This window comes from Nannobrachium achirus (genome assembly GCF_963921795.1).
Source record: "Nannobrachium achirus genome assembly, chromosome: 3".
Taxonomy (NCBI): domain Eukaryota; kingdom Metazoa; phylum Chordata; class Actinopteri; order Myctophiformes; family Myctophidae; genus Nannobrachium; species Nannobrachium achirus.
Genome location: NC_137812.1, coordinates 47,216,285 through 47,233,880, shown reverse-complemented (window position 1 = coordinate 47,233,880; position 17,596 = coordinate 47,216,285). Strand labels below are relative to the sequence as shown.

The 17,596-nt window shown below is 43.0% G+C and overlaps 1 pseudogene across 1 annotated transcript in view; it reads left to right on the top strand.

The window, feature by feature from the left end:
- The window catches only part of LOC308281423 (phospholipid phosphatase-related protein type 5-like), a 105,435-nt pseudogene that overhangs the window by 4,918 nt on the left and 82,921 nt on the right, over positions 1 to 17,596 (top strand). The window contains exon 2 of the transcript XR_013963331.1: positions 12,708 to 12,824. The product of XR_013963331.1 is annotated as a phospholipid phosphatase-related protein type 5-like (transcript). The remainder of the gene's footprint in view (positions 1 to 12,707; positions 12,825 to 17,596) is intronic.

Genomic DNA, 17,596 nt, shown 5'->3' with positions numbered 1-17,596 from the left:
AAATGAAGTTTCTTTATGGGCCTCGCCATTGACTTAACATTGAGGAGCTTCACTTCGCGTGCACGCCCAACGTGCGTTGTAAACAAATCGCCGACATTACCGATGCGAGCGGGACCGGAGCGACATTAAGTAAGTAATAATATCTTTACTGTATATACAGTAAGATTCACAGTCCTCACCGTCAACGGCGCCATGGTATTAACCCTTTCAATGACAATCCTCACCGTCAACGGCGGCAGATGGGTTAACATGGTAGGGCATTCACCAAATATTAGAATATTCGAATATCAAAGTCACTATTCGACGTTGTTCACCGAAGTCGAATATTCGCTTACTTTTATTTTTTTATTGTTTTCTCTTTAAAAAATATAAAGTTTTAGTTTATAAAGCTTGGCTAGATAGGAAGTCATAAGAATGAGTTGTCAATGCCCCTGGTGGATGAATTTGTTAATGCTCTATACCAGGGGTTCTCAAACCTTTTTAGGCCGTGACCCCCAAAATAAACATATTTGAACTGGGGACCCCCACCCTGACAAGCACTTGGAATCGTAGGTATTACATTTAATGTGACTCGGTTCCGCAGATAAATATTGTGAGAATAGCAGATCTACATGCTCACAACGCCTCGCAACGCGAGGTGTTGTGAGCATGTAGTTTGGCTATTTTCACAATGTTCGCCTCTTGCTTACTTAATATGTAATAGTTTGGCCAGTCCTGTCGAATATTCGACTATTCGAATACTTTGAGGTCGAATAATTTGAATACTAAAAATCACTATTCGTGAATGCCCTATAACATGGCCCCCCATATTGATACGTATTATCCTGCTGACCCTCCATTTGATAAGATGGGGTGCCAGGAACCTCCATAAGACACGATCGTAGCTGCTAGATTATAGTAGATAAAGTACAGAATTCCACAAATGATGCACAGCTTAAGAAACTAGTTCAGGCAGATACAGTACACCCGAGAGGTTTACACACATGTGTAGCTCTGTGTGGGAGATGTGCTGTACAGTATATGACATGTCAGCAGCTGATCAATTTGCAGTCTACCTAAGCTCACCGGATTCACTGCACTTCCTCCTGTTATATTCCATAGGAATGTAATTTCTGCCTATAGAAAGTCCTTATATAAAAGGCTCCTGATTCAAAACAGAACCAGATTTTTGCTTGATTGTTTTAGGATGTAGGGACACTATCTGTAGACCATCTGTGCAATTATGAGGTAAAGACAACCAGCAGCTAGAAAATGACAAAGTATTGACTTGGAACTCCATCTTTCAGGATAGGCGTTTTTTTGCTTATGTGATGAGTCCCTTCATGGATCAATGTCTTGACTTTTTCAGTAAAAGCAATACTCAATCCATTTCATGAAGGGGACATCCTAAAGATTTGAAAAAACTATGTTGTGTTTTGGCGTTTTGGCCTTTTGTTTCCTCCACTATGTTGTTGTACGCTCCCATCACCACCACCCCAGCACCACCAGTATGCTCTTCTTTCCCTAAGGCAGTGATATTCAACTGGTGGCCTGTGGGCTAAATTCGTCCCGTGGGGAGTTTTCTTGTGGCACTGGAACAACATTGTTATGCGCTATAGGTCCTATAGGACGATAATTATTACACATTATATCCATTTTGGTGACATAGTGGAGCCAACCTGGCATGGTGAAAGTGTTTCCGTGTTTGTATGGAAACTCTCTGTTGAGAGTCACAGCATCATGACATTCAGCCCGGGACGCTCTTGAGTGATTGAATGAAACATACGACTGTGTAAAAGCTAATGGATGTACATGGAGAATTATTTCTTTGATGTGATGGTCAAAATCCACCCACAACTCAGAAATGGCTACAAATCGATGGAGATGGCGTGTTAAAAGAACTCTTCACACCGATTTTCAGTCATATAATTGGTCCTCACTATATGCTCATTATAAGATTGGACCATTTCTGTCTACTTTCATCTTAGAAGGATGGCTGTGGACAGTTCAGAGAGAGAGAGAGAGAGAGAGAGAGAGAGAGAGAGAGAGCACAAGCTCTCATGATGTGTTTCATGAACCATTAGTTGAGAGTTAGAGCATGATGACACTAGTGAGTGATTGGAGTCCACTCAAAACTCAGAAATAGGTAGCTACACATTGCTTCTAATGGACAAACTGCACTCAAAAATAATGTACGGTTTCTGGTTAAACCATAAACTTTAATTTTTGAAGCGGTGAAAACCGCTTCCAATGAGTGGCTTTGTGTGTCCCACGCCCATATATGGTCATTTCAGTCCAGAATGAACAGTTTTTTTCAAAAACAAAATGTCTGTCACCTCATGTCCATATATGGTCATTTCAGTCCAGAATGAACAGGTTTTATCTGTCCCGTACGTCCAGAATATCAGTCCAGAATGAATAGGCTTTTTCAAAAAGCAAAATGTGTGTCCCATGTCCATATATGGCCATTTCAGTTCAGAATGAACAGGTTTTATCTGTCCCGTACGTCCAGAATATGTGTGTAGTGTCCCTCCCGGTCTGATGATTGGATACTTTGAGGATTGGTCAAGCTTCACATGATAATTCGGCCCTCCAGATAAAATCATTCATTCATTCAGAATATATAAAGAATGTAGAATTCAGAATATATAAAGAATGTATAGATCACAGAGTTCATAACTCTAGAACACATAGAATAAAAGTTCACCGCTTCACTTCGAACCGAGGTTTGATTTTTTGTTGTGGTCCCCTGCCTAACCTAGTTTAATACCACTGCCCTAAGGGTTCTGTTTCCCCTGAAGGTGTGTGTGTGTGTGGGGGGGGTTACTGTATCTCCCTGTTCTTAAATGGTTGTCTGCTAATGTGCTGAGCAGGGAGTAAATGTATAAGCAGAGCCTGAACACCAACATCAAATATAATATTCACACTTATATTTATATTTTATAACTAAAACGTTTTTAACTCATTCGTAGTTTACGGACGTAAAGCCCGTTAATTTCTCTATGTCTTTCACTGCCGGCTTCTCCTACCTGTTAACGTGGGCGCTCGTCCAGTTCCCATCGTGCGTGATCGGACACTGCTTATGCATCGTGTGTTCGCGTATTCCATCAGCTTCTCAAATCCGTTGAAACTTTTTCAATTGATCAATAAGTTCTCCATCTGTAAGCCGCGGAGTGCAGACAGAAAGTTAACGGGCCAAAATAGAGGACGGACTTCCGCTTCCGGTTCAGGGACTCCAATGTTAAAGTTGTCCGCTCAATAATGTGTCCGTGTAGAAACCGATCACGGAGCATTAGTTACGGCCTATTTTAGTTCGGTTCGATGAAAAAATGATTTTTAATTCATTTTTATTACATTTACGGGCTCTACGGGCATGGCAGAGAAGGGGTACAAAGGGGTATTTTGATGGCAGAGTTTGAGTTAAGCTATTATTGGTCTCAAACTATTTGTGAGTTATCTGAACTGCTTTCTAGGTGGTGAGAGAGAAACCTATGATCTGAATAGTTCTTCTTACACATTCTCTAATTTGGATTACCTTCTAGCTGGTGAAATTAACACATTTGTTAGGTGTCCCTATTTTGTGCATGTCATAGTAAAAAACTAAACACATGTGAAAACATAGCAGATCTAGCCTAAGCTGTAGCTGTTTCTGCTGTGGTCCCTGGACCCCTCTTTTTTAATATCTTTTTTTGGGGGGGGCTTTTAGGACAGTACACTGGCAGGAAATGGCGAGAGAGATGGGGAGTGACGCGGAACAAAGGTCGCCGGGAACGGGACTCGAACCCACAACACGCTGTCAGGCTGGCATTGCAGCCTAGGGTGCCCGGACCACCATAACTGGTCACGGTCACTTTTTGAGAACCACTGCTTTAGACTTTTTCGGCAAGTGACACCCTCAAACGACAAAGTATAAATCATATCGTCACTGTCGGACAGAAACCTTGTATCTCCAAGTTTCAAATTTGTATGTTCTTTCACAAAGTAAAGCCCTGCTTCATCATACAAGGCCGTCGCACAAAGGTAGTGAAAACGGCAGATCTACAAGCACACAACGCCTCGCGGTGCGAGGCGTTGTGTGCTTGTAGATCAGCTGTTTTCACTAGTTTAAATCATTTTTTAAATGATAAATGCAAAACGAACGGTTTTGGACATACAAGGTTTTCACCCGACAACGACGATATCAGGCTTTAAAGGCATCCTGAGCATGTGGGAAACCCTAGGCTCTAGGGCATCTCACAAAGGAGGCCTTCCTGCCACCCCCCTCCCCTCACCCGCTCGCAGCCTCTGCCAGTCTTGGATGGTGCTTGGCACGGTGAGCCGGAGCTCAATTCAGGGACCGGCTTTGTTTATCTGCATTTCTCCCACCGTATCCCCCCTAGCTGTTGTTATACCCATTGCAGTCCGCTCAGCCCATCACCGTCTTTCTGCTTCTGAGCCCTCTCCAAACGTCTGCATGCGTCACCACTTCATCTCTCTCTCTCTCTCTCTCTCTCTCTCTCATCTCTTTCTGCCATGCTTTTGTTTTTGATCACTGCTACTCCCGCTCCACTCTGTTTCTCCTCCTTTCAACCTAATTAGACCCCAACCCCACACACACACACACACACACGCGCGCGCGCACACGCACACACGCACGCACGCACGCACACACACACACACACACACACACACACACACACACACACACACACACACACACACACACACACACACACAAACTCAAACACACGCACTCTTTTGATTGTTTGTATTGTTATGTGTGTGCATGTGTGCGTCCGTGCATGCGTGTATTACTATAGTTAGACATTTTCCTGGACCTCACAAAAAAGGTAATTTTATGGTAAAATAAAAAAAAGGGTAAAAGGCTTAGAAATTAGGAAAAGATGCAGGCCTGGGTTAGGGTTAGAAGTAAGCATTTAGAGTTAGGTTTAGGGGTCAGGGTTAGAAGTAAGTATTTAGACGTTAGGTTTAGGGTTTAGGTTTGGACTTATGTGTGATTTCTACGTAGTTGCGTGCCAGTGTCACATTTTTGGCTTGAGGTTTTAGCATTAAAATGGCCCCGAAATTGAAAGAAATTGCAATCAGAAAATCATTGTTCCAAAATGTTGATGTCCTCACAAGTATAGTAATACGTGCGGGTGTGCGTGTGTTGTTGTTTTATTTAATATTGTTATTATTGTTATTAAATAAAGGACGAGGATAAAGTTCTAATTTCTTTGTGGCACAGAAGGTTTATGAATGACAAATTATCAACTTTTATTAAGCAGTACAAACACAACAAGTGTTACAAGACAAAACAGCCTCAACTGTTACGTGTGTGATTACACCTGGTGGCATTTCATTTTATTCCATTGTTATTTCTGAAAAGAAATTCATGAAAACGTTGTGCAGACAACAGTGTTCTCTTTTCAAGGGGAAATCCACTGCTGCTTCACTTGAGAGGCTGGAGAACAATAACAGCTCACTGGCACAGCAGGATGAGCACAGAGCCGGGAGGCGGCTTCACCATTTTTGCCAGATTTGGCGAAACAAACAAGCAAGCAGGTGTTGGAAAAGAAGTGACTATAGGCCACTTGATCATTTTATACATCGAGTATTGTATACTGTATATGCCTGCTATTTGAGAATAGCTGATCTACAATCTCATAGCTCGGCAAGAAGTGACGCATTATGAGCTTATATATCTGCTATTTTTGAATAGCAAAAAGTATAAAATATTGTTCAAGTGGTTCAAATGATTGTGGCGCTATATTAACTAATTTAGCTGGGGAACCCCTGGTACCCCCTCAAAGACCGCTGGGGGTCCAATTGGTGTACTGTACACACTCAGAGTTATATACCTGTAAGGGTCCATTTGGTTCCTAACTATCAGACGTCTTCAACCTCTAAATCTTTGTGTGATAGAAACTTTTTTTCTCCTTTTTTATATTAACCACTTGAACCCTAGTCTCTCAAGAACAGCCTAACTGAGCTCGAGTTACAACTGAGCTCAAGTGAAAAGGATCGACCTGGGGCGCCCGCTGGCCTGGTGGTCAAGGCGCATACCATATACACTAGGCTATGATGCCTGCTGGCGTCGCCGGTTCGATTCCCGATCCGGATGACCTCTGCCACATGTCATTCCCCATCTCTCTCCCCATTTCCTGTCAGTCTACTGTCCTATCAAATAAAGGCATAAAAAGCCCAAAAACAAATCTTTAAAAAAAAAGAAAAGGATCGACCTTTTCTTTGACGATGGCTAGCCAGATTGCTTGAACCCTAACGTCCATACTCGGAGAACTTTAGCCAAAATAGCAGATCTAGTGAGCTTGTAGTTCGGCTATTTTCGGCAAAGAGGTTTGGTGTAGAAGGGAAAAAAGAGTACAGAGTGAAAGGTCAAGATTATTATTTGTTCAAGTGGTTACATATCTCATAACACAAATTGACATGAATCCAAAAATACACTGATGATTGTGCTGTCAAACGATGAAACTATGGAATCTACAAAAAAGCTGTGGGGGTCCCTGCTTCATCTCTCTCTCTCTCTCAACTAAGGGGTCCTTGGCCTGAAAACGTCGAAGACCCCTGGCCTAGACCTTGTGGCTCTCTTTCATTTTTATAATGCTTGCCGGAAATACTGTCCATAACGCTCCCAAGCCATTTCTCATCAAGAAAGTGCACATAAAACTCCATTAGGCGTTATGGGAGATGTAAAACCACTGAATGGCAAATAAAACAACAGCATTCTGTCCACAATAAATGCTGTGAACAGGTGGATTGTGTGGTAGACTGAGCAGCTGGCAGTTTAAAGTGCCGTAGTCCCGTGTGCCGGGTCGGAGCTGTTGGCTTAGATGTTACAACAACACAACTGTTGTTGTTGGCATGCATGCGTGCATGGTCAGCCCAGGCACGCGTGCCCATTACAGACTTTGGTGCTTTGGCTAAAGCCGGAAATACTTTCAGCGTTTGGGACCTTTTTTGTCAACTCCATTAACAACTCCATTAACCTAACGGGCAAAGCCACTGTCCGGCCCACACTCACTGCTTTGTGTCAAAACACTGAGGGGTTTGGGTTTCTCATGCACGGTTAGGCTCGAAGGCCATAACATGTTACTCACTGTGCAGTTTTTGGTGATGTGGGAGAAGCGAGGAGCAGGACCACATCTGCCCCTTTAAGTCCGGGTGGGGAAAGGCGGTCATGGACCTAAAGCCGCGAATGGCTGCGTAAAACATTGGATGAGCCTGTGCTTCAACAGGCGACATTACACCTTGGGCCAGGCACGTGCACACATAGACATCAAAGGAGGCATGAGCCCCTGCCCTTTTATCTGTCTGTAAAAACTGCCCTTTCCAGACCATAAATGCAATTTTTACTATGGTGAAAGAAATGCAAATGCCCTCATGCCTACCTGAAGGCAGCATTCAATAGAATTTCCTTGTCAAAAGTCTCCTGAACTTGAATGCAGCATCTTATGTTGAAAGAATTGCCCTCTCTGTGTAGAAATCCATGCCACACATCTCCTGTATTGACTTGGTTATGCTTTGTTCAGTGTGGTTTCACACACCGAAAATAGCAGACCTCCAAGCTCACAACGTGTCTTGCTGCGACGTGTTGTGAGCTTGGAGGTCTGCTATTTTCGGTGCTTCCACCAAAAGGCCCTTTTGGAAATTCCAGCCCCTGCCTCTCTAACATTCTCTGCATGTCCCTGCCTTGGCTTTGTTTTGGCAATAGCGACTAAACCCATCCTTGCTGCCAATCTCCTGCCTTTTGGATGTTAAGTACTGCAGTCTCACTGAGACTCCTTAGGCTGGACTCACACATATGCCTGAAACATCTTCTCCGTATCGTCTGAGAATGACCACTGGGGGCGCGGTACTAATGCATTGTCAATGGAAGGTTGTTTGGTTTTTTGTCGTTGCCGTGTCTCTAGCTCAACCACAGCCTTTTGGCCAAGAGACACGGCAACGACAAAACACCAAACAACCTTCCATTGACAATGCATTAGTACGGCGCCCCCAGTGGCCATTCTCAGACGATACGTAGAAGATGTTTCACGCATATGTGTGTGGCGCGCCTTACACATTCAGCGGTTGTTCCACCATGATGCCGTCCACAGAGTTACTCTGTGTAATCTTCCCATTTGAACCACAACAAAACCTCTTTCTCCACTGACAGGACCGAGCACAGGGTGGAACATATTTCCTTGACAGGTTCCCCGGTACACACCTGTGCCCTTTAAGATGCCTTTCAGCCTGAATAACTTGGCTTTGCAGACTTTCCCTCGAATAATGGCTTCCATACTGAAATTCTTGCACCTGAAAGACATCCTTGTAGCCCGAACCTCCAGGATGTGCCTTAGCTTCGGACCCTCTTCGGAAATCTCAACCTTAGACCCTGCGCAGACAACAGCGGCCTCTAGAGAAAACAGCGAGGTGCTGTTGCGTTGTCACTTTTTTTCCAGTGTTCATACGAAGACGCCCCAATGAATGAAACGATGTAGTGTGCATGCCATGTCGCTAGGTGGCGGTGATGCACTGCCAGAGAGACAAGTGACGTAATGTCCGCTCTACTTCTCCCTTGCTTTGTTTAGAAGTACTCTGTTACTAGTAAAAGTCCGGAATTAGAAATGTACTTGAGTAAATATATGAAAGTATTGGCATCAAAAATGTACTTAAGTACAGTACTTGAGTAAATGTACTTTACACCAGCTTGTAGATCGGCTATTTTTTGGCACAGAGGATTGGTGTAGAGGGAAAAGAAGTGCAGACTAGTAGGTATTGACAGTTCAAGTGGTTAAATGTATGAAAATACATGTTAATCCAACCTACACAGATGATACTGTGCTGTCAAACAAGTCTAAGCTGTATAATAAATCGATGAACATCTGCAACACAATTTTATACGATACTGTATGTAGTGGGGGTCCGGGTCCCTGCTTCATCTCTCTCAGCTAAGGGGTCCTTGGCCTGAAAACGTTGAAGACCCCTGATCTAGATATTATTCACACGCATCATGATGTGTTGTGAGCTTGTAGATTGGCTATTTTGTCAAGTACTCTTGTATGACACTGTTGGGTATTCATTTAATTAAAACAAATATATATATATGATGATATAAGGTTTCTGCCCAGCAACAACATCATTAGGTGTGCTTCATTCTTCTGTATACATAGGAATCAGACACATAATTTGCATGCAACACTACATTGTTAGGCCTTTTATAACCATAGAAATAAAAATACGTTTTTGACAAAATTAAATCACAAGATCAGGCTGGATTTGACACTGGGAAAATATATTGTACAATGATTTCAGCTCTTTTTATTTGTCAACTAGTGGCCAACCTAAGATCATGTATGATTGCTGACAAGAATGTCATGTTTAACTTAGTTTGCAAAATCTGTTCTCCTGTGTCTCCTAGGGTAGATACCCTCAAAAAACATGCAGTAATCCTGGTCTCTATGCCTCCCCCTGGTCAGCCGGGGCGCCTGATGGAGGGGAAAGGAACTGGTTGAAATAACGTGTTCCTTCCACGCGCTATGTCTAAACCGGGGAAATCCCCTGTCAGGTGAAAAGAATCAACTTGGTCTACTCATGCATGCATAGAAGGAAGCATGAGGTCAGTCCCTTGTCTCCCCAGGCGCGGCAGAGGGAGAGCAGAGCCCAGGATTACAGCTTAGGCAATTGGCACTGGGTGAAAAGATGGGTTGCAAAATCGTGGGATAGAAATTATTAAAAAACAAACAAAAAAAAAGAAAAAGTTTGCAAAATAAATAGCCAACGTTATTTAAAAAATTGTCACGCACTCAAGTTCCTCCTCTTCTTTTCTTCAGTCTTTATCACCACTCTAATGGTTTAGGCTACTTCTGTGGTGCTGAAGCAGCAAGACAGGTCTTATTCATCAGTAATTGTGCACATGCATATTTTAATTACACACCACTGACTGTATACAGCTAGCTAATCACCAGATAATTTCTGACACTTTGCCACACTGCCACCTTCTTAAATGCCACTCACTCGCCTATCATGGAGAAACCTTTAGTTGACATTTTGTGCAGGCAATGAGCGGTGGTGGGTAAAAAAAACAACAACTCATGGGCTAGTCTAATTATTTAAAAAACAAAACACTGCATTACGGTGTAAAGTCCCTCCTAGAGGCTTTAGTTTGTAACTAGTGAATTACTCAATTCTGTAGCACCATAACTATTTAAGGCAAAACATGGTTCCACCTGTAAACACAGAGGAGTAAACAGAGATGCAGTGTTAATTCAGTCACTTGACAACGATAACACAGAATGTGTGTCCCCATCGCCTTCAGAAGCTGTAGGATGCTCGGTTGTCGCAGTGGTAAAGTGCCTGCTTCACCACCACTGAGTCTATGGATTCGAATCAACTGCGTTGCGGCTGGCTTTGTCGAGCATCTATACGAACACAATTGACCCGTGTTCAGGGGAGGGAAGCCGGGTGGGTAGGAGGGTGATATTTGTCACTGCACGTACTCCTTCGGGCAGGGGGCGGCACCTGTCAGCAGGGAGCGTTGGGAACGAGGAGTAGTTCGGAGGCTCTATGTCCTTCCAGTGGGAGCTCCTCACTGGCAGGTGAGCCAGTTGGATACAACAGCAGTGACAACACTCAGAGATGTGTTTTGGCAATTGGCATAATAACTACCGGTAAATTGTGGAGAAAAAGCAGGTAAAAACACGAAAAAAGAAGAGAAGTGGTATGTGCCATTTACTGTCACTGGATTATACAACTACAGTATTAGGCTAACGTTTTTTTCCTCCAGCATTGACCATGTTGGATTATTTCCTTCATCATTAATATCCAATGGGTGCAATCTATCTCACAGAGTGTGTTGGTGAGGAAGGGAAGGGGCTGTTAATAAGCAGGGTTTATAGTCAACCAAAATCACTAGCATATGGTCCATCAATTGTGGACGCCCCCCATAAAGATGCTTGTTGCTAACATCTGGTTCATTAGTATTGTACTTTATAATGTGTTTATGATGCTTGTTGTTTCATGTAAAGCACTTTGAATTGCCATGTTGTTAAAATGTGCTACAGTACAAATACATTTTCCTTGCAGACAGCATTCCGGTGTTGCACCCATGCATCCAGGGACTTCTGCAGGGTAGGCTTCAGGCCAGGGTCCAGCATTCACAGCCATGTAGGAGAACAGACACTACAGTCACGAGTCAAGAAACTGAGCTTGACTATTTCAATTCAATCTTTATTTCAGACTCAAGGAGGATATCACATACCAGATGACAAAAATACACAAAAAATACAAAAAAACAACATAAAATCAGTCCAACCTACAGACAGTCCACATAATATGCTCACAGTCTGTAGATAGGCTGATCAAACGCTTGTACATTAAAGAATCTTGAAAGGTAGGCACCCCCAAGTTAACAAACAGCTGGCTGTGTGATTCAGAGCCCTCCATAAGCTACTGTCCTGCTCTGATGAGTTGGCCCATGAGCCCAGGTTATTTGAATCCATTGACTTCTTTCAGCGCTTTCCGTGCCTCCTGTTGTCCTGTTGTTGCAGGTGATAACCTTGGTTTTCTTGGCGTTTAGCCAAGACCAGTCTTGGCACACCCTGTCTCCACACAGTTCAGGAGCTTGTGTGCCTGCTCCACTTGGCCAGACGGCAGGCCAATGTCATCTGCATAGTCTAGGCCAAGGGCAGTTGTCTAGAGAGCACGGGTTCTCAAAGTTAGTTAAAATCTGTTTAACCACTTTAACGCTATTTACATTGGCTCTTTGAAAATAGCTGATCTACAAGCTCACAACACAACGCCTTGTGACCTCTTCTTCTCTTGAAAATTTGTGACAGTTTCAGTTTCAGATTTTTTTTTTTTTTTTTTTTTACATTAATCTGCTATTCAGGTCCGTGACACAAAATATTTTCATATGGGGGTCCGCAGCCAAATTCATAGTTATTTGTGGGTCTTTGACATGAAAAGGTCTGAGTGAGAACCACTGCTTTAGACCTTTGAGTTCACTGGCCTACGGGCATAGTCCCAGCTTTGATCAAGAGGAAGGGGACTCGGGTGTCTCCTTTGCAACACCCCCACCAAGATGTCAAACTCGTCATTGCTGCCGTCTGGGATCACCATGGCTCTTATAGCCGGATACATCATCCATATGGCCCACATGAATTAATGAAACGCTGGCTGCTGCCATTGTGAAATAACCAACCATAGAATTTTGACTATATTTGCTGAGAGAGAAGCTCACAGAACAAGACAGATGAAATGCAAAGTTCTACCTCCTGGCCTGCACACACAGCATGTGGAGAAGTCTTAACACCATGTCCTGTTGCTCCTCAATGCTCCACAGTGCTCCAAACGTTATATTTCTTCTTGAGTGTATACTCAAGAAGAAATATAACTTTTCCACTTGCATATTTGAGAAATCTAATTGCCGGATTACAGGATGAACACTACTGTTTTTGGTGACCCATCCCCCTTCCTCTAGCGGCTATAATGCCCTCACCCCACCCATTCATGCAGCTAACAATGATTTAATTTATTATCTTTGCAGTCTTTCTTCCAAACCCATGTGGTCTGATTTTGTGTAAGGAGCAGCTCAGCTTGTAGGGGGGGTGCTAACAGGGCTTAGAAATGTCCTCTTGATGGTGTCACAGATTCATTTCACAGTAACCTTTGCTCTGCTCTTGACATATACCAGATCAAATTCAGTGTTATCATTAGTGTTTATTCCATTTTGACCTCTGACCCCACAGATGACAGAAAGCCGGCTGTCAGGACATAGGAGAGCGATGAGGAGCCTGAACATGTCTGTAGACAGAGACCTGCTCAAGACCAGCACCTACATCGTCCCCTGCTTCCTCCTGGTGGAGGTGAGTGTCACTCACACCACATAGGGCTTGGTGGTATGTCTTACCAATGCTGTCGGGCACTGGCACTGGGTAGAAATGTTAATATTTTAACTTTTCTTTTTTACACTCTACTACAGAGCCACACAAAATGTTGCTACTTTTGAATTTCAACCCTGAAAAGTAACAGTTTTGGACATACAAGGTTTCCACCCGACTTTGACGTAATGCCATCATGCCATCATTAACAGAATTCCTCTGCATGTGGCAAGCTGGGATAATTCAAGCCTAGTCCAGAGCCTTGTATAGAGAAACAGCGCTGGTCACTTGGTTCATGTACTGTATGCCGGAAGTGTCACTTTTTCCCAAAATCTTTCTGTGATGGACACCTTTTTGGCCTTTTTTATTATGAAACACTTGAACCCTAGCGTCCATATTCTGAGAACTTTAGCTACAAATAGCAGATCTACAAGCTCACAACGCAGCACAGCGTGAGGCGATGTGAGATTGTAGATTGGCTATTTTCGGCATTTGGTGAGAGATTTGGTGTCAAATGTCAAGTTATGTATTGACGGTTCAAGTGGTTAAATACATACTATATCTGAAAACAAAAATTGACAATGATGATTATGCTGTCAAACAATGAAACTATATGGAAAATGTTGTGGGGGTCCCTGCTTCATCTCTCTCTCAAATAAGGGGTCCTTGGCCTGAAAACATTGAAGACCCCAGTGTCAATGATGCATGCTTGCATTTATAACCTGACAGCAATGAGCTTGTGCTTGTTTGCACTCCTCTGAATACTTTTTTTGGTCAAACACAATATGGATTATGCAAATGGTTGACACAGCCACTTATAACAATGTGCTAGAAAAATGAAAGCACATTTTACAGCCCAGTACCTCTCCAACATCCCATGCTCTTTATTCCGTTTCACAATTTATTTTCACCTCATTCTACTTTTTCATGTCACCGAACTGACTTTTCTGATCAGCAAAGAAGGATGTCAAATTGAGGCAAATTAGCAAGCTTCTTTCCAGCACAGTGCCTCAAAACAACACAATAAACCCACTGGTGTTGTGATTTTAGACTGGTAATAAGTTAATTCCTCTTACTTTGTGAATCAATGAGTAAAAAGGATTTGTTTATCTATAAATGAGATATTGTAACAAAGGGCCTCTTTGGTGACCATTTTTGTGTAATCTATACTTATTACAAGCTTGCAGATTTGCAAGCTTGTAAATGGTCTATATATATGTATAGAGCGAGAGAGAGAGAGAGAGAGATTTGTTTTTGGGCTTTTATTGATAGGACATGGGGAGAGAGATGGGGACTGACACGCAGCAAAGGTCGTCGGGATTGGGACTTGAACCCACGACACGCTGTCAGGCATCAGAGCCTATGTGGTATGCACCTGGACGTAAATGGGCCATTTTGACGTGACTCTACTGTCATTTGCCATTCTTCTCCACTCCAGTCTTCCCACGACCATCTTCTCTCTAATCCCTAAATGATCTGATGGAGCGCTCATGGCCTCAGCTGTGTACCCTAATTAATTGACCTAATTAACTATGGAAAAACCCAATTATGCTGCTTCACTTCACTGTGTTACTAGCACTCCTGAAAACGACGGGTCCTTATGGCTAAGCAGCATTAGCAGATTGAGCAGAGTTAGCTGTTTTTTGTATTAATTAGTATTCAGTGCACATGTTTTTGTTGTAGCCGTTGGATATGTGAGAACAATACACGTACAGAAGTCAATGGTATTTTTTCTTCAGTAGCTTGAGAATACTGTACTCTCAGCAGGGTCAAAGAAGATAGTTTTTACCTTAGTTGATTAGTAGGCTTACTATGCTTTGACCAAATACTAGAGCTGGGGGAGGACTAGAATTACACTCTGTCTGTCTGTCTGTCTGTCTGTCTGTCTGTCTGTCTGTCTGTCTGTCTATAACGCCTGACACTGTGGTTCCCCTGACACATCACTGTGACATCACAGGTGATATCACAGGTGACATCACCTATGAAAAGTCCATATATGGGTATTCCCTAGAATCCCTTTTATGCCCATATATGAAGATCCCTGATGTCATCAATATACATCACTGGCCAGATGGCCAAGACATGGTCCATATCTGTGTGGCTGGTTCAAATGGGGATCTTCATGTTTCGGCATAAAAGGGATTGTATGTTGTGATTAGAGATGTTACCGATCAATCGGCAATGGATCGGATCGGGCCGATCAAAGCGTGATCGGCGATAATCGGTGGTTTAGATCAAAAGGTAAATTCACCGATCCGATCCGATCGGTGCATCCGATCAACCAGCCGTTCAGTATGCCCACTTGAGGCCATTTTGGGGTATTGATTTCCACAGTGCTGAAGGAATAATTAGTTACTGCTATGATAATAAATACATAGTAATGCTGGTAAATAACTATAAGGCAAATATATAAATGAATTCATGAGTGAATTAATTAATTAAAGTTAAAACATTAACATTTAGAAAATATAAATAATATATAAATAATAACTTGATCGGATCGGTGATTGATCGGTATCGGGTGATCAAACTTTTGTGATCGGTGCTCGGTGATCGGTTCCAAAAAACCTGATCGGACCATCCCTAGTTGTGATGTCATGGGAATCGCTCTAACAGATCCCTTTTATGCCCACATGGAGATCCCTGATGTCATCAATATTAAGCCCATATCTAATAGGACTTCATATGGGAATGCCCATATATGGAGGAAGACAGCCCATATCTGTGTGGCTGGTTCAGACAGGGATCTCCATGTATGGGTACCAGGTGTCTCCATATATGGGTAACTGGTCCGATATACATCACTGGCCAGATGGCCAGTGAGTCTGTGACCCCAAAATGGGCCCCGACCCATTGTCTGGGAAAAAGGTTGGGCTGTAGTAAACACAGATCTGCAGACTTGTCTTCCTCAGCTGATTTGAAAATGTATATTTGTATGCAGTGCTTGACAATAAAAATATTTGAAACAGCAAACCATACACCCCCCACTATTTAACGAGCTGCAACTCTCTCCAGCATAAATCTTCAAACTAGCTTCATGTGAAAATCCCAAATGATATTTATTTAACAGCTTTTTTAGTATTTCTTTTTTATTGTACACAGGTGCTCTGGTGCTCATTTACAACATCCTCCTGAAAACATGCTTATATTGATTTTTAAAGAGAGCCTCTCTGAGGTGCATCCACCAGCAGCCTCTTTGAAATGAAGCGCTCCATTCTCCACATTACACACCTGTGTGATACGGCCCTATCTCTTCATAACATAAACATTTATTCCACCTTCCCTAAAGATTCTACTTCAGCTCAATTATATACTCTCTCTCTCTCGCTCTCTCTCTCTCTCTGCTTCCTTCTCTCTCTGTCTCTCTCTCCCCTTTCTCTCTGTACTCCATATCTGGTGCATTCTCAACGGTCCTCTCGAGGACTCGTTATAATGATTTCTCAGCTTTCTAATATTTTATGGTGCATCCCATATAATATCCCAGGGCTTAGTTCTGCCTTTAGTGTTCCTCCCTTCCTCCAGTATTCTGTTTGACATTTTCCTGAGCACTGCCCAGTCACTTTCTTTTCCTTTTTTGCACGCAGATTGCCTCCTTCCGCAATCGCTCTTTTCAGGAACTAATTTCCTTGTGTATTAGCGTGTCCCGAGCAGTATCGATCCGCCCGTTCTTCTTTACATTGAGGTCCTCATCAACTCCCACACCACTCCTTTGTACAGAGTCTCCTCTCAGTCTTATCCTCCCCCGGTTGTCATTTTCTTCCCTCCATTATCTCCATTTGTTCTCAACTGTAATCTCCCCGCTCCATCTCTTGTTAAGTAACATTACTCTTTCCAATGCCTCTCTCCCTCCCTCCCTCCCTCCCTCTCTCTCTCTCTCTCTCTCTCTCTCTCTCTCTCTCTCTCTCTCTCTCTCTCTCTTTCTCTCTTTCACATTTTCTCTCTCTCCATTCCCTCTTTCTTTCTTTCTTTCCCTTGTTCCTCTTCTTCTTTCCTCCGTTCCCATGCACTGTGCTGTGGGAGAAGAGGGTCTCAGTATGTACAGTATTATGGGAAGATAATTGGAAAAGATTAATCTTTTACATTGTATTATTGTGTATTTCTGTTCTGCTTTGTACTGCTATTTCTCAGCATAATATGGAGGGAGGGAGGGAGAGAGAGAGAGACGTGTCTACTGTATGTGCGTTCCCGACATATCTGGGGACATTTGAGGACACATCTAAGACATTAAACCGGTTAATTGGGAATGGCATGTCAAATTGGGGGCCAATTATGCTATGCTGCATTTAGGGTTGGTTATGGTTTAAGGTTAGAATAATGGTATATAGAAGGATTGTAAAGTCAATGCAATGCCCCTCGAAATATGATAAGCAATGTGTGTGTGTGTGTGTGTGTGTGTGTGTGTGTGTGTGTGTGTGTGTGTGTGTGTGTGTGTGTGTGTGTGTGTGTGTGTGTGTGTGTGTGTGTGTGTGTGTGTGTGGGGATGGGTGGGTGGGTGCATGCCATGCATGTGTGTGTGCGTGTGCGCCTGTGAATATGCTTGCGTGCACGCGTGTGTACTCTACCCGGTGTGTGTTTCCAGTGCCAGTGAGTGTTAATGACTTGTTAATTCATTCCCTCTCTTTGGACTGGGGTCACTAGATGATGACAGAGGTTACATTTCCCACTGGCAAATACCATGGATGCTTTCAGTCTCCAGCTCCATTCATACGACGTCGTATGTCGGTGTCGCACGACGAAAATAGCCGATATACAAGCTC